This window comes from Arachis ipaensis, chromosome B1 (assembly GCF_059453495.1).
Source record: "Arachis ipaensis isolate K30076 ecotype BB chromosome B1, ASM5945349v1, whole genome shotgun sequence".
Taxonomy (NCBI): Eukaryota; Viridiplantae; Streptophyta; class Magnoliopsida; order Fabales; family Fabaceae; genus Arachis; species Arachis ipaensis.
Genome location: NC_142436.1, coordinates 81,178,132 through 81,203,971, shown reverse-complemented (window position 1 = coordinate 81,203,971; position 25,840 = coordinate 81,178,132). Strand labels below are relative to the sequence as shown.

At 29.4% G+C, this 25,840-nt stretch overlaps 1 non-coding gene across 1 annotated transcript; it reads right to left on the bottom strand.

Moving 5' to 3' along the window:
• Positions 1–9,747: 9,747 nt before the first annotated feature.
• On the bottom strand, positions 9,748–9,854 carry LOC148577200 (small nucleolar RNA R71). The gene has a single exon (XR_015904564.1). It is a non-coding gene; the product is annotated as a small nucleolar RNA R71 (small nucleolar RNA).
• Positions 9,855–25,840: the final 15,986 nt, after the last annotated feature.

Below are 25,840 nucleotides of genomic sequence, written 5' to 3'. Positions count from 1 at the left end.
TCACCGGATAATGCTATACCTAGATACTTGACTTTTTTTCGCTGCACTTGTTCACAAAGTAATAATAAATTAATTTTAAAAATTTAAAACTTTTAAATTTTTTAATTTTTTTATATATTGTTGGAATTTTTTATTTTTCTACTACTAGAAAAAAATATTTTTTGTTTAAAAGAAAAAAAAACAAATTTACAGATTTGATGTTTACTAAATATTGTTGGACATTATTTTATTTTTCTAATTTATATAAAAAAATTTAATCTTATAATTTAAAATTTAAAAATAAAAAATTTAATTATTTAATATATGTTATTTTTTTTAAAAATATTTTTTTATTTTTGTTTATTCACCGGATAATACTACACTCGGACAGTTGACTTTTTTTTTGCTGCACTTGTTCAAAAATTAAGAATAAAATAATTTAAAAATATTAAATTTTCAATTTTTTGGATATTATTGGAATTTTTATTTTTTTACTACTAGAAAAAAATTATTTTTAGTTTAAAAGTAAAAAAAATAATAAATTTATAGATCTGCTGTTTACTAGATATTATTGGAGTTTATTTTATTTTTTAGTTTAAATAAAAAATTTAATCATAAAATTTAAAAATTCAAAAATAAAAAATTTAGTTTTTTGAAATTTTTAATTTTTTTTGAAAATATTTTTTTATTTTTTTATTCATTGGATAATGCTACACCCTACAGTTGACTTTTTTTTGCTGCACTTGTTTACAAATTAAAAATAAATTAATTTTAAAAATTTAAAATTTAAATTTTTTTTATTTTTTTGGATATTGTTAGAATTTTTTATTTTTCTACTATTATAAAAAATTTATTTTTTAGTTTTTAAATTAAAAAAATAATAAATTTTCTGATTTGTTATTTACTAGATATTGCTGGACTTTATTTTATTTTTTTAATTTAAATAAAAAAATTTAATCTTCTAATTTGAAAATTCAAAAATAAGAAATTTAGTTTTTTTAAATTTTTAATTTTTTAAAAATATTTTTTTATTTTTTATTCACCGGATAATGCTATATCCAAACTATCGAGTAAATTAATTTTAAAAATTTAAAAATTTTCAATTTTTTATTTTTTAGATATTGTTGGAATTTTTTATTATTCTACTTTTATAAAAAAAATTATTTTTTTGATTTAAAAGATAAAAAATAATAACAAATTTACAGATCTGTTGTTTACTAGATATAACTGGACTTTATTTTATTTTTCTAATTTAAATAAAAAATTTAATCTTATAATTTAAAAATCCAAAAATAGAAAATTTATTTTTTTGAAATTTTTAATTTTTCTAAAAGTATTTTTTTTATTTTTTTATTCACCGGATAATGCTGCAGCCGGACAATTGACTTTTTTTGCTGCACTTTTCACAAATTCAGAATAAATTAATTTTAAAAATTTAACATTTTTTAATTTTTTTATTTTTTGGATATTGTTGGATATTTTATTTTTCTACTATTGGAAAAAAATTATTTTTTTTAGTTTAAAAATAAAAAAAATAATAAATTTACAAATCTATTTTTTACTAGATATTGCTAGACATTATTTTATTTTTCTAATTTAAATAAAAAATTTAACCATATAATTTAAAAACTCAAAAATAAAAAATTTAATTTTTTAAAATTTTAAATTTTTCTAAAGATATTTTTTAATTTTTTATTCACCGGATAATGCTATACCCAGATACTTGACTTTTTTTCGCTGCACTTGTTCACAAAGTAATAATAAATAAATTTTAAAAATTTAAAACTTTTAAATTTTTTAATTTTTTTAGATATTGTTGGAATTTTTTATTTTTCTACTACTAGAAAAAAATATTTTTTGTTTAAAAGAAAAAAAAACAAATTTACAGATTTGATGTTTACTAAATATTGTTGGACATTATTTTATTTTTCTAATTTATATAAAAAAATTTAATCTTATAATTTAAAATAAAAAATTTAATTATTTAATATATGTTATTTTTTTTAAAAATATTTTTTTATTTTTGTTTATTCACCGGATAATACTACACTCGGACAGTTGACTTTTTTTTGCTGCACTTGTTCAAAAATTTAGAATAAAATAATTTTAAAATATTAAATTTTCAATTTTTTTGGATATTATTGGAATTTTTATTTTTTTATTACTAGAAAAAAATTATTTTTAGTTTAAAAGTAAAAAAAATAATAAATTTATAGATCTGCTGTTTACTAGATATTATTGGAGTTTATTTTATTTTTTAGTTTAAATAAAAAATTTAATCATAAAATTTAAAAATTCAAAAATAAAAAATTTAGTTTTTTGAAATTTTTAATTTTTTTTGAAAATATTTTTTTATTTTTTTATTCATTGGATAATGCTACACCCTACAGTTGACTTTTTTTTGCTGCACTTGTTTATAAATTAAAAATAAATTAATTTTAAAAATTTAAAATTTAAATTTTTTTTATTTTTTTGGATATTGTTAGAATTTTTTATTTTTCTACTATTATAAAAAATTTATTTTTTAGTTTTTAAATTAAAAAAATAATAAATTTTCTGATTTGTTATTTACTAGATATTGCTGGACTTTATTTTATTTTTTTAATTTAAATAAAAAAATTTAATCTTATAATTTGAAAATTCAAAAATAAGAAATTTAGTTTTTTAAAATTTTTAATTTTTTAAAAATATTTTTTTATTTTTTATTCACCGGATAATGCTATATCCAAACTATCGAGTAAATTAATTTTAAAAATTTAAAAATTTTCAATTTTTTATTTTTTAGATATTGTTGGAGTTTTTTATTATTCTACTTTTATAAAGAAAATTATTTTTTTCATTTAAAAGATAAAAAATAATAACAAATTTCCAGATATGTTGTTTACCAGATATAACTAGACTTTATTTTATTTTTTTAATTTAAATAAAAAAATTTAATCTTATAATTTAAAAATCCGAAAATAGAAAATTTATTTTTTTGAAATTTTTAATTTTTCTAAAAGTATTTTTTTTATTTTTTTATTCACCGGATAATGTTGCAGCCGGACAATTGACTTTTTTTGCTGCACTTTTCACAAATTCAGAATAAATTAATTTTAAAAATTTAACATTTTTTAATTTTTTTATTTTTTGGATATTGTTGGATATTTTATTTTTCTACTATTGGAAAAAAATTATTTTTTTAGTTTAAAAAAAAATAATAAATTTACAAATCTATTTTTTACTAGATATTGCTAGAAATTATTTTATTTTTCTAATTTAAATAAAAAATTTAACCATATAATTTAAAAACTCAAAAATAAAAAATTTAGTTTTTTAAAATTTTAAATTTTTCTAAAGATAGTTTTTAATTTTTTATTCACTGGATAATGCTATACCCAGATACTTGACTTTTTTTTGCTGCACTTGTTCACAAAGTAATAATAAATTAATTTTAAAAATTTAAAACTTTTAAATTTTTTAATTTTTTTAGATATTGTTGGAATTTTTTATTTTTCTACTACTAGAAAAAAATTATTTTTTTGTTTAAAATAAAAAAAACAAATTTACAGATTTGATGTTTACTAAATATTGCTGGACATTATTTTATTTTTCTAATTTATATAAAAAAATTTAATCTTATAATTTAAAATTTAAAAATAAAAAATTTAATTATTTAATATATGTTATTTTTTTAAAATATTTTTTTATTTTTGTTTATTCACCGGATAATACTTCACTCGGACAATTGACTTTTTTTTTGCTGCACTTGTTCAAATATTAAGAATAAAATAATTTAAAAATATTAAATTTTCAATTTTTTTGGATATTATTGGAATTTTTATTTTTTTACTACTAGAAAAAAATTAATTTTAGTTTAAAAGTAAAAAAATAATAAATTTATAGATCTGCTGTTTACTAGATATTATTGGAGTTTATTTTATTTTTTAGTTTAAATAAAAAATTTAATCATAAAATTTAAAAATTCAAAAATAAAAAATTTAGTTTTTTGAAATTTTTAATTTTTTTGAAAATATTGTTTTATTTTTTTATTCATTGGATAATGCTACACCCTACAGTTGACTTTTTTTTGCTGCACTTGTTTACAAATTAAAAATAAATTAATTTAAAAAATTTAAAATTTAACTTTTTTTTATTTTTTCGGATATTTTTAGAATTTTTTATTTTTCTACTATTATAAAAAATTTATTTTTTAGTTTTTAAATTAAAAAAATAATAAATTTTCTGATTTGTTATTTACTAGATATTGCTGGACTTTATTTTATTTTTTTAATTTAAATAAAAAAATTTAATCTTATAATTTGAAAATTCAAAAATAAGAAATTTAGTTTTTTAAAATTTTTAATTTTTTAAAAATATTTTTTTATTTTTTATTCACCGGATAATGCTATATCCAAACTATCGAGTAAATTAATTTTAAAAATTTTAAAATTTTCAATTTTTTATTTTTTAGATATTGTTGGAGTTTTTTATTATTCTACTTTTATAAAGAAAATTATTTTTTTCATTTAAAAGATAAAAAATAATAAAAAAATTTCCAGATATGTTGTTTACTAGATATAACTGGACTTTATTTTATTTTTTTAATTTAAATAAAAAAATTTAATCTTATAATTTAAAAATCCAAAAATAGAAAATTTATTTTTTTGAAATTTTTAATTTTTCTAAAAGTATTTTTTTTTATTTTTTTATTCACCGGATAATGTTGCAGCCGGACAATTGACTTTTTTTGCTGCACTTTTCACAAATTCAGAATAAAATAATTTTAAAAATTTAACATTTTTTAATTTTTTTATTTTTTGGATATTGTTGGATATTTTATTTTTCTACTATTGGAAAAAAATTATTTTTTTAGTTTAAAAAAAAATAATAAATTTACAAATCTATTTTTTACTAGATATTGCTAGAAATTATTTTATTTTTCTAATTTAAATAAAAAATTTAACCATATAATTTAAAAACTCAAAAATAAAAAATTTAGTTTTTTAAAATTTTAAATTTTTCTAAAGATATTTTTTAATTTTTTATTCACTGGATAATGCTATACCCAGATACTTGACTTTTTTTGCTGCACTTGTTCACAAAGTAATAATAAATTAATTTTAAAAATTTAAAACTTTTAAATTTTTTAATTTTTTTAGATATTGTTGGAATTTTTTATTTTTCTACTACTAGAAAAAAATTATTTTTTTGTTTAAAATAAAAAAAACAAATTTACAGATTTGATGTTTACTAAATATTGCTGGACATTATTTTATTTTTCTAATTTATATAAAAAAATTTAATCTTATAATTTAAAATTTAAAAATAAAAAATTTAATTATTTAATATATGTTATTTTTTTAAAATATTTTTTTATTTTTGTTTATTCACCGGATAATACTTCACTCGGACAGTTGACTTTTTTTTTGCTGCACTTGTTCAAATATTAAGAATAAAATAATTTAAAAATATTAAATTTTCAATTTTTTTGGATATTATTGGAATTTTTATTTTTTTACTACTAGAAAAAAATTAATTTTAGTTTAAAAGTAAAAAAATAATAAATTTATAGATCTGCTGTTTACTAGATATTATTGGAGTTTATTTTATTTTTTAGTTTAAATAAAAAATTTAATCATAAAATTTAAAAATTCAAAAATAAAAAATTTAGTTTTTTGAAATTTTTAATTTTTTTGAAAATATTGTTTTATTTTTTTATTCATTGGATAATGCTACACCCTACAGTTGACTTTTTTTTTGCTGCACTTATTTACAAATTAAAAATAAATTAATTTTAAAAATTTAAAATTTAAAATTTTTTTATTTTTTTGGATATTGTTAGAATTTTTTATTTTTCTACTATTATAAAAAATTTATTTTTTAGTTTTTAAATTAAAAAAATAATAAATTTACTGATTTGTTGTTTACTAGATATTGCTGGACTTTATTTTATTTTTTTAATTTAAATAAAAAAATTTAATCTTATAATTTGAAAATTCAAAAATAAGAAATTTAGTTTTTTAAAATTTTTAATTTTTTAAAAATATTTTTTTATTTTTTATTCACCGGATAATGCTATATCCAAACTATCGAGTAAATTAATTTTAAAAATTTAAAAATTTACAATTTTTTATTTTTTAGATATTGTTGGAATTTTTTATTATTCTACTTTTATAAAAAAAATTATTTTTTTGATTTAAAAGATAAAAAATAATAACAAATTTACAGATCTGTTGTTTACTAGATATAACTGGACTTTATTTTATTTTTCTAATTTAAATAAAAAAATTTAATCTTATAATTTAAAAATCCAAAAATATAAAATTTATTTTTTTTGAAATTTTTAATTTTTCTAAAAGTATTTTTTTTTATTTTTTTATTCACCGGATAATGCTGCAGCCGGACAATTGACTTTTTTTGCTGCACTTTTCACAAATTCAGAATAAATTAATTTTAAAAATTTAACATTTTTTATTTTTTTATTTTTTGGATATTGTTGGATATTTTATTTTTCTACTATTGGAAAAAAATTATTTTTTTTAGTTTAAAAATAAAAAAATAATAAATTTACAAATCTATTTCTTACTAGATATTGCTAGACATTATTTTATTTTTCTAATTTAAATAAAAAATTTAACCATATAATTTAAAAACTCAAAAATAAAAAATTTAGTTTTTTAAAATTTTAAATTTTTCTAAAGATATTTTTTAATTTTTTATTCACCGGATAATGCTATACCCAGATACTTGACTTTTTTTCGCTGCACTTGTTCACAAAGTAATAATAAATTAATTTTAAAAATTTAAACTTTTAAATTTTTTAATTTTTTTAGATATTGTTGGAATTTTTTATTTTTCTACTACTAGAAAAAAATTATTTTTTTTGTTTAAAATAATAAAAAAACAAATTTACAGATTTGATGTTTACTAAATATTGTTGGACATTATTTTATTTTTCTAATTTATATAAAAAAATTTAATCTTATAATTTAAAATTTAAAAATAAAAATTTAATTATTTAATATATGTTATTTTTTTTAAAAATATTTTTTTATTTTTGTTTATTCACCGGATAATACTACACTCGGACAGTTGACTTTTTTTTTGCTGCACTTGTTCAAAAATTAAGAATAAAATAATTTAAAAATATTAAATTTTCAATTTTTTTGGATATTATTGGAATTTTTATTTTTTTACTACTAGAAAAAAAATTATTTTTAGTTTAAAAGTAAAAAAAATAATAAATTTATAGATCTGCTGTTTACTAGATATTATTGGAGTTTATTTTATTTTTTAGTTTAAATAAAAAATTTAATCATAAAATTTAAAAATTCAAAAATAAAAAATTTAGTTTTTTGAAATTTTTAATTTTTTTTGAAAATATTTTTTTATTTTTTTATTCATTGGATAATGCTACACCCTACAGTTGACTTTTTTTTGCTGCACTTGTTTTCAAATTAAAAATAAATTAATTTTAAAAATTTAAAATTTAATTTTTTTTATTTTTTTGGATATTGTTAGAATTTTTTATTTTTCTACTATTATAAAAAATTTATTTTTTAGTTTTTAAATTAAAAAAATAATAAATTTACTGATTTGTTATTTACTAGATATTGCTGGACTTTATTTTATTTTTTTAATTTAAATAAAAAAATTTAATCTTATAATTTGAAAATTCAAAAATAATAAATTTAGTTTTTTAAAATTTTTAATTTTTTAAAAATATTTTTTTATTTTTTATTCACCGGATAATGTTATATCCAAACTATCGAGTAAATTAATTTTAAAAATTTTAAAATTTTCAATTTTTTATTTTTTAGATATTTTTGGAACTTTTTATTATTCTACTTTTATAAAGAAAATTATTTTTTTCATTTAAAAGATAAAAAATAATAACAAATTTACAGATATGTTGTTTACTAGATATAACTGGACTTTATTTTATTTTTTTAATTTAAATAAAATAATTTAATCTTATAATTTAAAAATCCAAAAATAGAAAAGTTATTTTTTTGAAATTTTTAATTTTTCTAAAAGTATTTTTTTTATTTTTTTATTCACCGGATAATGTTGCAGCCGGACAATTGACTTTTTTTGCTGCACTTTTCACAAATTCAAAATAAATTAATTTTAAAAATTTAACATTTTTTAATTTTTTTATTTTTTGGATATTGTTGGATATTTTATTTTTCTACTATTGGAAAAAATTATTTTTTTTAGTTTAAAAATAAAAAAATAATAAATTTACAAATCTATTTTTTACTAGATATTGCTAGACATTATTTTATTTTTCTAATTTAAATAAAAAATTTAACCATATAATTTAAAAACTCAAAAATAAAAAATTTAGCTTTTTAAAATTTTAAATTTTTCTAAAGATAGTTTTTAATTTTTTATTCACCGGATAATACTATACCCAGATACTTGACTTTTTTTTGCTGCACTTGTTCACAAAGTAATAATAAATTAATTTTAAAAATTTAAAACTTTTAAGTTTTTTAATTTTTTAAGATATTGTTGGAATTTTTTATTTTTTTATTACTAGAAAAAAATTATTTTTTGTTTAAAATAAAAAAAAAACAAATTTACAGATTTGATGTTTACTAAATATTGCTGGACATTATTTTATTTTTCTAATTTATATAAAAAAATTTAATCTTATAATTTAAAATTTAAAAATAAAAAATTTAATTATTTAATATATGTTATTTTTTTAAAAATATTTTTTTTATTTTTGTTTATTTACCGGATAATACTACACTCGGACAGTTGACTTTATTTTGCTGCACTTGTTCAAAAATTAAGAATAAAATAATTTATAAATATTAAATTTTAAATTTCTTTGGATATTATTGGAAATTTTATTTTTTTACTACTAGAAAAAAATTATTTTTAGTTTAAAAATTAAAAAAATAATAAATTTATAGATCTACTGTTTACTAGATATTACTGGAGTTTATTTTATTTTTTAGTTTAAATAAAAACTTTAATCATAAAATTTAAAAATTCAAAAATAAAAAATTTCGTTTTTTGAAATTTTTAATTTTTTTGAAAATATTTTTTTATTTTTTTATTCATTGGATAATGCTACACCCTACAATTGACTTTTTTTTGCTGCACTTGTTTACAAATTAAAAATAAATTAATTATAAAAATTTAAAATTTAAAATTTTTTTATTTTTTTGGATATTGTTAGAATTTTTTATTTTTCTACTATTATAAAAAAAATTAGTTTTTTAGTTTTTAAATTAAAAAAATAATAAATTTACTGATTTGTTGTTTACTAGATATTGCTGGACTTTATTTTATTTTTTTAATTTAAATAAAAAAATTTAATCTTATAATTTGAAAATTCAAAAATAAGAAATTTAGTTTTTTAAAATTTTTAATTTTTTAAAAATATTTTTTTATTTTTTATTCACCGGATAATGTTATATCCAAACTGTCGAGTAAATTAATTTTAAAAATTTAAAAATTTTCAATTTTTTATTTTTTAGATATTGTTAGAATTTTTTATTATTCTACTTTTATAAAAAAATTATTTTTTTTGATTTAAAAGATAAAAAATAATAACAAATTTATAGATCTGTTGTTTACTAGATATAACTGGACTTTATTTTATTTTTCTAATTTAAATAAAAAAATTAATCTTATAATTTAAAAATCCAAAAATAGAAAATTTATTTTTTTGAAATTTTTAATTTTTCTAAAGGTATTTTTTTTATTTTTTTATTCACCGGATAATGCTACACCCAGACAATTGACTTTTTTTGCTGCACTTTTCACAAATTCAGAATTAATTAATTTTAAAAATTTAAACAGAAAGAAGGTGAATCCCTCTATGAAGCTTGGGAAAGATACAAACAGTTGACCAAAAAGTGTCCTTCTGACATGCTTTCAGAATGGACCATCCTGGATATATTCTATGATGGTTTATCTGAGCTATCAAAGATGTCATTGGATACTTCTACAGGTGGATCCATTCACCTAAAGAAAAAGCCTGCAGAAGCTCAAGAACTCATTGACATGGTTGCAAATAACCAGTTCATGTACACTTCTGAAAGGAATCCTGTGAATAATGGGACGCCTATGAAGAAGGGAGTTCTTGAAGTTGATACTCTGAATGCCATATTGGCTCAGAACAAAATATTGACTCAGCAAGTCAATATGATTTCTCAGAGTCTGAATGGAGTGCAAGCTGCATCCAACAGTACTCAAGAGGCTTCCTATGAAGAAGAAGCTTATGATCCTGAAAACCCTGCAATAGCAGAGGTGAATTACTTAGGTGAACCTTATGGAAACACCTATAATCCATCATGGAGAAATCATCCAAATCTCTCATGGAAGGATCAAAGGCCTCAACAAGGCTTTAATAATGGTGGAAGAAACAGGTTTAACAATAATAAACCTTTTCTATCATCCACTCAGCAACAGACAGAGAACCCTGAACAAAATACTTCTAATTTAGCAAACTTAGTCTCTGATCTATCTAAGGCCACTGTAAGTTTCATGAATGAAACAAGGTCTTCCATTAGAAATTTGGAAGCACAAGTGGGCCAGCTGAGTAAAAGGATCACTGAAATCCCTCCTAGCACTCTCCCAAGCAATACAGAAGAAAATCCAAAAGGAGAGTGCAAGGCCATTGACATAACCAAAATGGCCGAACCCAATGAGGGAGAGGAGGACGTGAATCCCAAGGAGGAAGACCTCCTGGGACGCCCAGTGATCGATAAGGAGTTTCTCTCTGAGGAACCAAAGGAATCTGAGACTCATCTAGAGACCATAGAGATTCCATTGAACCTCTTTAAGCCATTCATGAGCTCTAATGAGTATTCCTCTTCTGAAGAGAATGAGGATGTTACTGAAGAGCAAACTGCCAAGTTTATTGGTGCAATTATGAAGCTGAATGCCAAATTGTTTGGTATTGAGACTTGGGAAGATGAACCTCCCTTGTTCACCAATGAACTAAGTGATCTGGATCAACTGACATTGCCTCAGAAGAGACAGGATCCTGGAAAGTTCATAATACCTTGTACCATAGGCACCATGATCTTTAAGGCTCTGTGTGACCTTGGTTCAGGGATAAACCTCATGCCCCTCTCTGTAATAGAGAAACTGGGAATCTATGGGGTTCAAGCTGCTAAAATCTCATTAGAGATGGCAGATAATTCAAGAAAACAGGCTTATGGACAAGTAGAGGACGTGTTAGTAAAGGTTGAAGGCCTTTACATCCCTGCTGATTTCATAGTCCTGGATACTGGAAAGGAAGAGGATGAATTCATCATCCTAGGAAGACCTTTCCTAGCCACAGCAAGAGCTGTGATTGATGTGGACAGAGGAGAATTGATCCTTCAATTAAATAAGGACAACCTTGTGTTTACAACTCAAGGATCTCTCTCTGCATCCATGGAGAGGAAGCAGAAAAAGCTTCTCTCAAAGCAGAGTCAACCAAGGCCCCACAGTCAAACTCTAAGTTTGGTGTTGGGAGGCCACAACCAAACTCTAAGTTTGGTGTCAAACCCCCATATCCAAACTCTAAGTTTGGTGTTGGGAGGTCTCAACAAAGCTCTGCACATCTGTGAGGCTCCATGAGAGCCCACTATCAAGCTATTGACATTAAAGAAGCGCTTGTTGGGAGGCAACCCAATTTTTATTCATCTAACTATATTTTTCTTAGTTATATGTCTTTATAGGTTCATGATCATGTGGAGTCACAAAATAAATATAAAAATTGAAAATGGAATCGAAAACAGCAGAAGAAAAATCACACCCTGGAGGAAGCATCTGCCTGGCGTTCAACGCCAGAACAGAGCATGGTTCTGGCGCTGAACGCCCAAAATGGGCATCATCTGGGCGCTGAACGCCAGAATTGCACCCTGGAGAGGAGCTGGCGCTGAACGCCCAGAACAAGCATGGTTCTGGCGTTCAACGCCAGAAATGGGCAACAAATGGGCGTTGAACGCCCAAAATGGGCACCAACCTGGCGCTGAACGCCCAGAGTTGTGTGCAAGGGCATTTTACATGCCTAATTAGGTGCAAGGTTGTAAATCCTTGAACACCTCAGGATCTGTGGACCCCACAGGATCCCTACCTACCTCCACTCACTTCTTCTCACCCCTCTTTCACACAATCCTATAAACACTCTTCCCCAAAACCCTTCACCAATCACCTCAATCTCTCTTCCCCATCACCTCCTCACCACTCACATCCATCCACTCTTCCCCATAAACCTACCTCATAAACTCCACCTACCTTCAAAATTCAAAATCAATTTCCCACCCAAACCCACCCTAAATGGCCAAACCTCCACCCCCTCCCATCCCTATATATAACCCTCCATTCTTCCTCATTTTCACACAACACAACCCTCTCTTTTCTTCTTGGCCGAAACACAACCCCTTCTCCCTCTCCTCCATTTCTTCTTCTTCTTCATCTATTCTTTCTTCTCTTGCTCGAGGGCGAGCAAAATTCTAAGTTTGGTGTGGTAAAAGCATAAGCTTTTTGTTTTTCCATTACCATTGATGGCACCTAAGACCGGAGAATCCTCTAGAAAAGGAAAAGGGAAGACAAAAGCTTCCACCTCCGAGTCATGGGAGATGGAAAGGTTCATCTCCAAAGCCCATCAAGACCACTTCTATGATGTTGTGGCCAAGAAGAAGGTGATCCCCGAGGTCCCTTTCAAACTCAAAAGAAATGAGTATCCGGAGATCCGACATGAAATTCAAAGAAGAGGTTGGGAAGTTCTAACAAATCCCATCCAACAAGTCGGCATCCTAATGGTTCAAGAGTTCTATGCCAATGCATGGATCACCAAGAACCATGATCAAAGTAAGAACCCGGATCCAAAGAACTATGTTAAAATGGTTCGGGGGAAATACTTAGATTTTAGTCCGGAGAATGTGAGGTTGGCGTTCAACTTGCCAAACATGGAAGAGAACGCACGCCCCTACACAAGGAGAGTCAACTTTGATCAAAGGTTGGACCAAGTCCTTATGGACATATGTGTAGAAGGAGCTCAATGGAAGATTGACTCAAAAGGCAAACTGGTTCAACTAAGAAGACTGGACCTTAAGCCTGTAGCTAGAGGATGGATGGAGTTCATTCAATACTCAATCATTCCCACTAGTAACCGGTCTGAAGTTACTATAGACCGAGCCATCATGATCCATAGCATCATGATTGGAGAAGAGGTGGAAGTTCATGAGATTATACCTCAAGAACTCTACAAGGTGGCTGATAAGTCCTCCACTATGGCAAGGTTAGCCTTTCCTCACCTCATTTGCCACCTATGCAATTCGGCTGGGGTTGACATAGAGGGAGATATCCTCATTAAAGAGGACAAGCCCATCACTAAGAAAAAGATGGAGCAAGCAAGAGAGCCCATCCATGGAGCTCAAGAGGCATATGAAGCTCATCACCATGAGATCCCGGAGATGCCTCAAATGCATTTTCCTCCACAAAACTATTGGGAGCAAATCAACACCTCCCTAGGAGAATTGAGTTCCAATATGGGACAACTAAGGGTGGAACATCAAGAGCACTCCATCATCCTTCATGAAATAAGAGAAGATCAAAAAGCAATGAGGGAGGAGCAACAAAGACAAGGAAGAGACATAGAAGAGCTCAAGGACATCATTGGTTCCTCAAGAAGGAAACGCCACCATCACTAAGGTGGACTCATTCCTTGTTCTTACTTTCTCTATTTTTCGTTTTCTCTATGTTAAGTGCTTATCTATGTTTGTGTCTTCATTACATGATCATTAGTAGTTAGTAACTTTGTCTTAAAGTTATGAATGTCCTATGAATCCATCACCTCTCTTAAATGAAAAATGTTTTAATTTAAAAGAACAAGAAGTACATGAGTTTTGAATTTATCCTTGAACTTAGCTTAATTATATTGATGTGGTGACAATGCTTCTTGTTTTCTGAATGAATGCTTGAACAGTGCATATGTCTTTTGAAGTTGTTGTTTAAGAATGTTAAATATTGTTGGCTCTTGAAAGAATGATGACAAGGAGACATGTTATTTGATAATCTGAAAAATCATAAAAATGATTCTTGAAGCAAGAAAAAGCAGCAAAGAACAAAGCTTGCAGAAAAAAAAATAGGCAAAAAAAAATAGAAAGAAAAAGAAAAAGCAAGCAGAAAAAGCCAAAAGCTCTTAAAACCAAGAGGCAAGAGCAAAAAGCCAATAACCCTTAAAACCAAAAGGCAAGGGCAAATAAAAAGGATCCCAAGGCTTTGAGCATCAGTGGATAGGAGGGCTTAAAGGAATAAAATCCTGGCCTAAGCGGCTAAACCAACCTGTCCCTAACCATGTGCTTGTGGCGTGTAGGTGTCAAGTGAAAACTTGAGACTGAGCGGTTAAAGTCAAGGTCCAAAGCAAAAAAAGAGTGTGCTTAAGAACCCTGGACACCTCTAATTGGGGACTTTAGCAAAGCTGAGTCAGAATCTGAAAAGGTTCACCTAATTATGTGTCTGTGGCATTTATGTATCCGGTGGTAATACTGGAAAACAAAGTGCTTAGGGCCACGGCCAAGACTCATAAAGAAGCTGTGTTCAAGAATCATCATACTGAACTAGGAGAATCAATAACACTATCTGAACTCTGAGTTCCTATAGATGCCAATCATTCTGAACCTCAATGGATAAAGTAAGATGCCAAAACTATTCAAGAGGCAAAAAGCTATAAGTCCCGCTCATTTGATTGGAGCTATGTTTCATTGATAGTTTGGAATTTATAGTATATTCTCTTCTTTTTATCCTATTTGATTTTCAGTTGCTTGGGGACAAGCAACAATTTAAGTTTGGTGTTGTGATGAGCGGATAATTTATACGCTTTTTGGCATTGTTTTTAGTATGTTTTTAGTAGAATCTAGTTACTTTTAGGGATGTTTTCATTAGTTTTTATGTTAAATTCACATTTCTGGACTTTACTATGAGTTTGTGTGTTTTTCTATGATTTCAGGTATTTTCTGGCTGAAATTGAGGGACTTGAGCAAAAATCAGATTCAGAGGTTGAAGAAGGACTGTTGATGCTGTTGGATTCTGACCTCCCTGCACTCAAAGTAGATTTTCTGGAGCTACAGAACTCGAAATGGCGCGCTTCCAATTGCTTTGGAAAGTAGACATCCAGGGATTTTCAGAAATGTATAATAGTCCATACTTTGCCCAAGTTTAGATGACGCAAACTGGCGTTCAACGCCAGTTCTCTGCCCAATTCTGGCGTCCAGCGCCAGAAACAAGTTGCAAAGTGGAGTTCAACGCCCAAACTGGCACCAAAACTGGCGTTCAACTCCAGGAATGACCTCTACACGTGTAACACTCAAGCTCAGCCCAAGCACACACCAAGTGGGCCCCGGAAGTGGATTTATGCATCAATTACTTACTTCTGTAAACCCTAGTAGCTAGTTTATTATAAATAGGACCTTTTACTATTGTATTAGACATCTTTGGATTATCTTTTGATCTATTGATCACGTTTTGAGGGCTGGCCTCTCGGCCATGCCTGGACCTTCACTTATGTATTTTCAACGGTAGAGCTTCTACACTCCATAGATTAAGGTGTGGAGCTCTGCTGTTCCTCAAAGATTAATGCAAAGTACTACTGTTTTCTATTCAATTCAACTTATTCCACTTCTGAGATATTCATTCGCACTTCAACCTGAATGTGATGAACATGACAATCATCATCATTCCCTATGAACGCGTGCCTGACAACCACTCCCGTTCTACCTTCGATTGAACGAGTATCTCTTAGATTACTAATACAGGGGACCGAGTCCGAGATATTGGGATCTTCGTGGTATAAGCTAGATTGATGGCGGCATTCATGAGAATCCGGAAAGTCTAAACCTTGTCCGTGGTATTCCGAGTAGGATTCTGGGATTGAATGACTGTGACGAACTTCAAACTCGTGAGTGCTGGGCGTAGTGACAGACGCAAAAGGATAGTAAATCCTATTCCAGCATGATCGAGAACCTCCAGATGATTAGCCATGCAGTGACAGCGCATCGGACCATTTTCACAGGGAGGAATAGGATGTAACCAACGACAAAGGTGATGCCTCCAGACGATTAGCCGTGCTGTGACAGAGCATTTGGATCATTTTCCCGAGAGAGATCGAAAGTAGCCATTGGCACCGGTGACATCCTTACATAAAGCCAGCCATGGAAAGGAGTAAGATTGATTGGATAAAGACAGCAGGAAAGCAGAGGTTCAGAGGAATGAAAGCATCTCTACACGCTTATCTGAACCTCTAACCAATGAATTACATAAGTATTTCTATCCTTATTTTAGTATTATTTTCGAAAACCCCATTACTATTTTATATCTGCCTGACTGAGATTTACAAGGTGACTATAGCTTGCTTCATACCAACAATCTCCGTGGGATTCGACCCTTACTCACGTAAGGTATTACTTGGACGACCCAGTGCACTTGCTGGTTAGTTGTGCGAAGTTGTGAACCATGGTATTGGCATCATGTTTTTGGCGCCATTGCCAGGGAAAGAAAGAGCAATGAATTTTACATAATCAAAGTGTAATCACAATTTCGTCCACCAACTTACTTGTGGCCCAAGAAAGTGCATAAAACCTATTGAAAACAAAGGAAAAAGGCTAGTGAAACTAGGCTAAGATGACCTGTCATCAGTATCAAGTATACCGGAAAATTAAACCGAGTCGTATCAAGGAAAGTGAGCACAAAAACTTGATACGGAAAAATTAATTCTCCGTAATAACTACCGGCAAGTATACCGGGTTGTATCAAGTAGTAAAACTCACTTAGAGTGAGGTCGATCCCACGAGGATTAATGGATTAAGCAAGCAATAGTTGATTAATTATTCTAGTTAGACGATTCAAGTTTGAGTGATAAGCAACAAGAAATGTAAATGACTTGAAATTAAATGAAAGCAATAAAGTGCAAGAAAAGTAAATGACAAGAAATTAAAGTGCTGAAAATTAAAGTACAAGAATGTAAATTGCAAGGAATGGAAAGTACAAGAAAGTAAAGTGCAAGAAAGTAAATGACAAGAAAGTAAAACCAAGTGGAGCATTTCTACAAACACTTGGAAGGCATAAATGTGCAAAAGTAAATAAAGCCATAAATGTGCATAAGTAAATGACAAGAATTTAAAGAGAACAATTGAATGACAAGAATTAAAGACAAGAAGTAAATAACAAGAATTAAGAATGAAATTAACATTGGGATCAAGAGATATTGTATTCTCATCTCCACTTCAATCATGCAATCATTGATCTCTTGGCAAATCATAAGTATTCAAACCCCAATCTCTTAGTGATTTGATTTCTCTTAACTTGATCAATTGCCAATCTCTTGATCTAATTGCTCATGAGAAGAGATGAAGTATGGTCTCTAATTTAGAGCCACACAACCCTCAAGATTTCAATTCAAAGTGATTACATCTCACATATCAAGCTAAGAATTATCAATCAAGAAAGTTGTGAGAGAAGAGCCTCAAACTAAATTCTATGACTCTTTTCTCAAGTTCATCATAGAATTCAAATAGATCTAATCCCTCTCTCGATAGTAATTAGATCTTTGAAGCACAAATACTCTCTCTAAAGAAACAATGAAAGAAGAATTGAAGATGAAGAATGAAAATAAATCAACCCATTAAATTGCAATAGAGCTCTCTTTCCCAAATGTTGAAAATTAGAAACTCATAGCAAAATATTTACAAAAGTGTGTATGAAAGAATGGAAGAAGAGAAGAGAATAAGAGTGAAAAGGGAGTGGAGTCACCTCCACCCCTCCATGGTGTGTGTCAAATGATGAAGCTAAGGTCCTATTTATAAGCTACCTAAATTACAAATTCAAATGAAATTAAAATCAAATGCAAATTTCCTAATTACTTCTAGATGATTCTTATGGCCTTGATTGATTGTTAATTGTGGCTTGACTTGGGCTTGTGAACTTTTAATTCCCTTCATAGAAGTTTGAAACATTGAAGAATAAATGAAGGGATTGGAGTATTTGGAAGTGGCCCAATGCGGAGTGTCATTGAAGTGGCATTTTGGGCTTGTGAAGGTTTGGGAAACCTTGCTCGCTGAATAATTGGTCTGTTGCGTTCCCAAAATGAATGCCCACTATAGACTATTATATATCATTGGAAAGCCCTGGATCTCAGCTTTCCAACACCGCTGGGAGTGTGCTTCCTCTATTAGTGCTTTTATTGCTACCTTTTCTATCATTTACTACAAAATTCATTAACTCAAGCAATCAAAGCAATATTCAATTTAATCACCAAAACACTCCTATAATTAAGCATTATGAATTGATTTTTATTTGAAAAAGTATAGAAAAACATAACATGATGCACAGTCATCACAACACCAAACTTAAACTTTGCTTGTCCTCAAGCAAAAAAAGAACCATGGAATAAAGTTTGACAAACCAAGGTGAGAAGATTAGCAATTTTTATGTTCATGGTTGGCTAGTTTACTATGCATGCAATAATCACAAAAGAAATTCAAATGATTGATGTTTCTATCTAGCTCACTTTATGAAATCTTTTCCTTATATTCCTTCCTTGAACAAGCTTTTCATCTTTTTCTTAGCTTAGCTTCTTGGGTGCTTTGCACCATTAGTTAAAAACTTCGACTCTAAATGCTTTGTTTTCAAGTATTACCACTTGATACATAAGCACCACAAGCATTTAATTAGAGGACTCTTTAAGCTCATTTATTTCTTTTCTTTACTTTCCTTCTAATCATTGGTGCTTAGAGCCTTGAGCTTTGAGGGAGTGCTTTGCACTTGAGCCTAGTCTTGACTCTAAGTGTTTTGTTTTCAAGCTTTTTGCTTGATACATAAACACCACAAGTACTTGACTAATGAATTGTCATTGGTACTCAGAGCCTTCAACTTCCTCATTTTTCCCTTTTTCTTTCTTAATCTTTTAATTGATTTGCTTGTTCAAGGTTTTCAATATTTCAAATATTTTATAAAATGTCCTAGATGAAACTTCAATTAAACAAATTCAAATGCAATTGAGCAACAATAGTCATGCTAGCCTTCCAATACTTATATGCTCATGCTAGATTCTTCTATAATTACCTTGTTTGTTTATGATCATGATACTTAATTACTTTGACTCACAAAATTCAAGATGGTAGTTATACTGTCATAGCAACATGTTACAATTCAAATATCAAGCTATGCTTTTCCAAAAAGAAGAACACACATGCATATAAAAGAAATGGAAGACAATCATGCAATTGAAAGTATAGAAGATAAATAAGAGGAAAAGGAACTTAACCACCTTGTAGATCTTCATGTTTGTTGTTGTCATTTTCCTTCTACTCCTTCCTTCCCCAACACCAAACTTAGAATGATTGCTTATCCTCAAGCAACAAATAAAATAGTGGTGATAGAATTTATGATTAATCATGAATGTCTTCAAGAAGAGATGTAAGTAATGCATGTGTTTAAGCAAGCAAAAATTAAAGATGACAATCAAGGCACAAAGAAAGAGACAATATGATTGCATTAATAAGTGAGTTGTGCATGGTACTATGCATGAAATGTAAGTGGCAACACCAAATTTAGTGTGACACTTTCATTTTAGAATGATGCAAGTACCCACTAAAGATTGAAGATCAAATTGTTGCATGAAACACCAAACTTAGAATGCAATCATATGCCAAATTATTGAAAGTAAACTAAGCAAGAAAGAAAATGTTACCAACGGTTGGGTTGCCTCCCAACAAGCGCTCTTTTAATGTCATTAACTTGACATGTTGATTCTTGAATTTTCTTCCTCTTCTTCCAATTGGTTAAGAAAAAGGACTTTAAGGGAGAAGAAGAGAAAATTGATGCCCCTTGATTTGATTGCCTCCTATTCTTTTGTTGATATTAGCTTGATTCCTCTTGCTTGTTGGGGTGGGGGTTGGATTGCTTTTTGTTGACCTTCTCTTTTTCATGATTGTTGTCTTTTGTTTCTTGGTCACAACCCTTCTTTGAGTGTTTTTATTGATTGCTTCACTACCTTGATTTCAAGACTTAGGTATTGTGTGATGGTTGGAGTGTCCTCTTCATCAAAAACCTCTTGAGTTGGTGGTTCAATGCATCCTTCTTCCATGTAACTCTCTACTTCACTTGAATGTGGACTCTCTTGATTGACTTCCTCCTTTTCTTCTACATGATATTCCATTGGGTCTTTTGGGAGTGAGTCTTTATCTTCCTCTGTCACCTCAATTAGCCTTTGTGGATGTAAAGTCCTAGGCTCACATACCTCTGCAACCTCCTTCTCCATTGAAGTTTCACTTGATACAAAGACCTCTTTATCTTGTTCTTCCAATTCTTCCTCCATACCCATAGATTGGCCCTCATCCTCCTTGCTTAGCAATCCTAAATTCTTACTCGTTTACTCTAAGTACTCATCCATCTTTTCGAAGAGGATTCCTCGTTATTTCCAGTATTGTTCTTGACTTTTCAAGAATTCTCTAGCTCTCTCCTAAGATTCTAAGGCACTTTGAAGGAGATCCTCAACTGCTAACTCAAGGGATGAAGGTTAAGAGAAATTTTGTGGATATGGATGTGTTGTGGTGAAGTTATTTTGAGGAGTATGGAATGAGTTTTGTGAGTAATAAAATGAAATTAGTGGTTGATGAAATGAGTTGTATGGATCTTGGCAGGAACTTTGTATTGAGGCATATTCAAGTGATGAAGAATTTTCAAATGAGAAACTGGGAGGTGGGATTGGACAATTTTGCACGAATAAATTGAAGGTACTCTCAAGTGATGATGGCTCTTGATAAGTGGAGTATGAACTAGTAAATGCTCCTTGATTATGATCCTTGATGGGGGACAGAAGTTGGCGAATTAAAAATTATTAAAATAATTACGTTGCAAGTATAGTTCTTAACTCACCAAAAATCTGCCTATCAATTTAGAAATATGTCACAGAGAGTTTAAATTAAAAATTACTAGGAGTTTAAGTCCCAGGTCATCTCCCAACGAGTTGCAGAAAAGTGTGCTATTTTATTAATCAGATGTTCCAAGAAGTTGAGTTAAGTAGGTGGAAAATTAAATTGAGAAAATTCAAATAATATGAATAAAAGCCTTGACTGGGAGTTGATTAGTTGGAATCTCTATTATTGATAGAACGATTTCAAGATCAATTTATAATTAATGGTTGTTCTGTTTAGTTATCCTTTACTAAGTAAAGGAAAGTCAAACAAGTTGGAATGCTAGATCTGTTCACGAGTTGCAACCCACTTAGTTCAAAGGGATTGGTGTTAGTGATTAGATAACAATCCAACAGTTAACCCAATTACAATTTTTCTTTCAATCCTTCCAACTCAAGAGTTCCTTTCAATCAACTCCCCATCAAGTGAGGGAACTACTCACTCATTGTAAATAATAAATCCATAACATATGAAAGGGAATTAAAAGAAGACATGATTATTAGAATGGAAAATAAATTAAAATGGAAGAAATAATCCTTGTACTAAATAATCATGAAAGTATTCAAATGACAAAATTGAACAAAGCAAAGAACATGGAAGAATAAAACCAAGTTAAGAGAACGAACTAGAATGATGAAGTCTTGATGAGGAAATAACTCTTCTCAATGTTCCAATGCTAAGACCAATTGAAAATTAAAATTCTTAAACCTAGAGAGAGAAACCTAAGGGAGTAAAACTAGATCTAAAACTCCCCAAAACTGTCTAGAATGAATGTTCTCTTTTGTTTCTGCATATTCTCTGGCTCTAGTTTGCTGTTCCGGGCCGAGAACTGGGTCGAAATAAGGTCCAAAATCGCCCCCAGCGAATTCTGCAGATTATGCAGATCGCACATGTCACGCGATCGCGTCATCCATGCGGACGCCTCATTCGCGCTTTTCCTTGCCACGCGTTCGCGTCGTCCACGCTACTGCGTCGCTTGAGCTTTTCCAATCCGCGCGGCCGCGTGAGCCATGCGGCCGCGTCACTGCGATTTGCTCTCCTTCGCGCGGTCGCGTGAGCCATGCGACCGCGTCACTTCTCGCTGGTTACCTCCTCAAATTCTTATGTTCCTTCCATTTTTGCTAGCTTCCTTTTCAATCTCCAACTCATTCATGCCTTATAAAGTCTGAAACATTCAACACACAGATCACGGCATCAAATGGAATAAAGGAGAATTAAAAATACATAATTAAAGTCTCCAGGAAGCAGTTTTCAAACATGTTATGAATTCAGGAAGGAATTATAATTTCATGCTAATTTAATGAATAAGTGGGTAAGGATCATGATAAAACCACACAATTAAACACAATATAAACCATAAAATAGTGGTTTATCAACCTCCCCACACTTAAACATTAACATGTCCTCATGCTTAATTGAAGGTGATAAGGAAATAAGTATGAACATGTAGAAATTCATGAAATACAATGCAAGCCTATATATATATAAATAAATGCAACTATATGATTCTTGCCCACTTGGTCAAAAGTAAATAAGCTCTTCAAAACAATTACAAATCAAATTCCACTAATTTTATCATTATACAATAAAACAGACAAAAGTGCAAGAAGATAGCTCATGAAAGCAGGGAACATGAAAATTCAAGCATTGAACCCTCACTGATAATGTATGTACGCTCTAATCTCTAGTGTATAGGGTAATCACTCTATCCTTCTCTAATCATGCTTTCTAACTTTTGTTCTTCTCCTAACCAATCAACAACAGTTAATATACCAATGCAAACATCATGAGGTCTTTTCAAGGTTGTAATGGGGCTAAGGTACAGGTAGAGGTATACATTTGGTCAAGTGAGCTAATAAATTGAATCTTTAATTAACCCAAGCTTCAACCCAACCTATATATTTTTAATGTAATCTTAAAGTTCATACCTAGCTACCCAGGATTCCCTTTTTCTATCCATACTCATGTATCAACTTTATATTTGATTTTATCATATGTGCATTGATCTTTGAATTCTGAACTTAACATTGGGGTAATTTTGTCCCCTTATTTATATAAATTTTTTTTGACATTAAAATAAATATAGCTTATCAATGCACGTAGATTTTTAGTATCTTATAATTTCACATGAGTAGGTATCCAAATTCCCATTAAATTCTCATGATACATTCCCTTAACAACTTTTGTTCCCCCAATTTCCCATACTTAACTAGCACACACAATTCTATCTTAAGCTAACCAAAGATTCAATTTGGGATATACAATTGTTTTTCAGCTTAAGGTTAGTAATGTGGTAAAATATAGAACAAATGGGATTTAAAGGCTCAAAGTGGTTAACAAAGGTAATTGAAAAGGGTAGGCTTAATTTGGATAAGTGAGTTTAAACAAATAATGGCCTCAATCATGTGCAAGCATGTGAATATAATAAATATTGGACATATAAGATAAAATAAAATATAGATTACAATCATAGAGAAGTAAACACACAAGAATGAATTAATTATGGTTAAATAATGTAACCATACATAAAGGCTCAAATCTTTCACAGGTTGTGTGTTCTTTAGCTCAAATATCATGTTCCAAATACAACTCAAGCAAATTTATCATAAAATTTTGAAAAATTAGTGAAATTTTGTTCCAAGGATAGAGTCTTAAAAGAAACTTATTGTCTTTTCAATCAAGTGGAACATGCATGCAACTATCCTAACCTATGCAATTTATTCTATTCTATGAAAGAAAGAAAATCTAACTAAAATATCCTAATTATTGGTGCTAGGGAAAAGAAATTACCTCCGGAAGTCAGGTACTGACCGACCTGGACTGGTGGCAGTATCTCCACAGTCGGGACCATGATGGCTCCCTGTGCTGGTAAAAGAAGTGGAGTCCGGGGTATCCGAGTCCCTGAAGTGTCCCTTGAGTAGCTCCTTAAGGTGTTTGAATCGGCGCTCGTTACGGCGCTCTCTCATCTTTGCTTTCTGTTCTTGCCGATGCAACCTTTCGATTATCTGCTGGAGAAATTCATTAGTCGTAGGTGCTTGTGGTGTTGAAGAAGGATTATCTTCAACTGGAGTAGTAGGAAGGCTTGTAGTGGCTGCTGGGAGTCTGAGGTTTTTCCCATTAGGGACATACTGATCATCCCGTGGAAGCACGGCTTTGGTGTCCCCAGCTCTGTAGGAGACTCCGGCTGCTGAGACAAGATCTGAGACCAAGGCGAGGAAACGTAAGTTGCCCGCAATTTGTACGTGTCCCATAGCATTCCGGATATGTCTTGAGAGATGCAGAGGTTGGTCTGTAAGAATGCACCATAGTAGAACAGCCATGTCTGCAGTGAAGGAGGACTCATGAGTGCTCGGAAAGACGTAATGGAACAGGATCTGTGCCCAGACGCGAGCCTCCAAGGTAAGTGCTGAAGCCAAGATTCCCTTAGGGCGGGTACGGTGGTATCCGTAGATCCAACGGCTACCAGGTAATGCGATAACTCCGAGAACGGAGTCCCAGTCAAATTGGTACCTCTGGCGCTTAAGTGTGGCTTCTTGGAAGGCGTCCATTCCTTCTGGAATAGGGGGAAGACTCAGAGCTTGCTGAATGGCCTCTTCTGTGATGGGGACTTACTTCTGCCGGACATAAACAGACTGCAGGGTTGGCATGTAGAAGTTAGAGTAGAACTCAACTACCCAAGAAAGGTTGACCTGCCTTGGTTGTCTCCGTAGGAAATCCCATTGTCTTCGTTCAATTTGCGGCTCAACAAAGGAAGCAATATTGGACGGGAGGATAAGAAGGTATTCATTATTATAGTTTCTTTCTGCCAGGATAGGGAACATCTGCTCACAGTAGCGATTGGGAAATCGCGCAGTGTCCTTTGCTGGAAAGGTTTTCTCCTTCTCATCAACCTTTATTATCCTCTTAACTCTTTTTGTTGAGGGCTTGACTGTGGTTGAAGAAGGCTCTGCCACTAATGCTCTTTTAGTTCCTCCTCTTGCTGGTGGTTTGGAAGTAGCTTTCTCTTTTCCTTTCTTGGTGGCCATCCTGAAAGAAGGGAAGAGAAAGTAAATTAAATTCAAAGAGATATACAGCAAGGAAGGAAACGAAAAAGAGGGTGATGGATGCACATTAAGATATACTGACATTATCACATGCTCGCGAGTACATGTGAAAAGCCAACAATGGAAAATAGCTAGTGCATATAAAGATAAGTAACTGCAAGGTGTTTATTGGCATGCCGGCAAAGGGCATGAGTAGTATAGACCAAGCAACACTTTGTAACAAACTATCACGTTTGTATTGACAATTAAATTCAATTAATACAATAGTAAAGGAAAGTTATGAAAAGCAAGCATTGAATAGTATAACAACATAGAGAAGTGCATAATGCCATTTGAGCTTTTTCACAAACACATAGCATGCATTGTGAAAAAGGTATAGAAAATATGAAGGTGAACATGCAAGCAATCCCTTAAATAGAATAAAAATGATTGTCAAACAATTTGCAACAATCCACAAGCACATAATGAGGGATAATGACTCAAAATACATAATTAAAAATTTTCTAACACCATGTAAAAAGGAAAAGAAAAAGAAAGAAAATATGAATAATGAAAAGAAAAAGAAAAGAAAAGAAAATACATATAAAATAATAAGAATGATAGAAAAAGAAAGAAGGAAGAAGAAAGTAAAACCTTGTTAATGGAGGTGAGAGAGATAGAGAGTGAAAGGTGAGATAGAAGGGGGAAGGGAGAAGGAAGAAATAAGGAGGGAAAATGAAAATTAGGATTTGGAGGAGAGAAAGATAAGATATGTGGCAATTTTAGGTTGAGCTGTGCGGCGCATGCGACGCGGCCGCGTGGGGCACGCGTTCGCGTGGATGCGCTTTAAGTATGGTGACGCGATCGCGTCGGTCACGCGGTCGCGTGACCCATGTTATGCTTCTGGCGCGAGTGCAGCCTCGCACC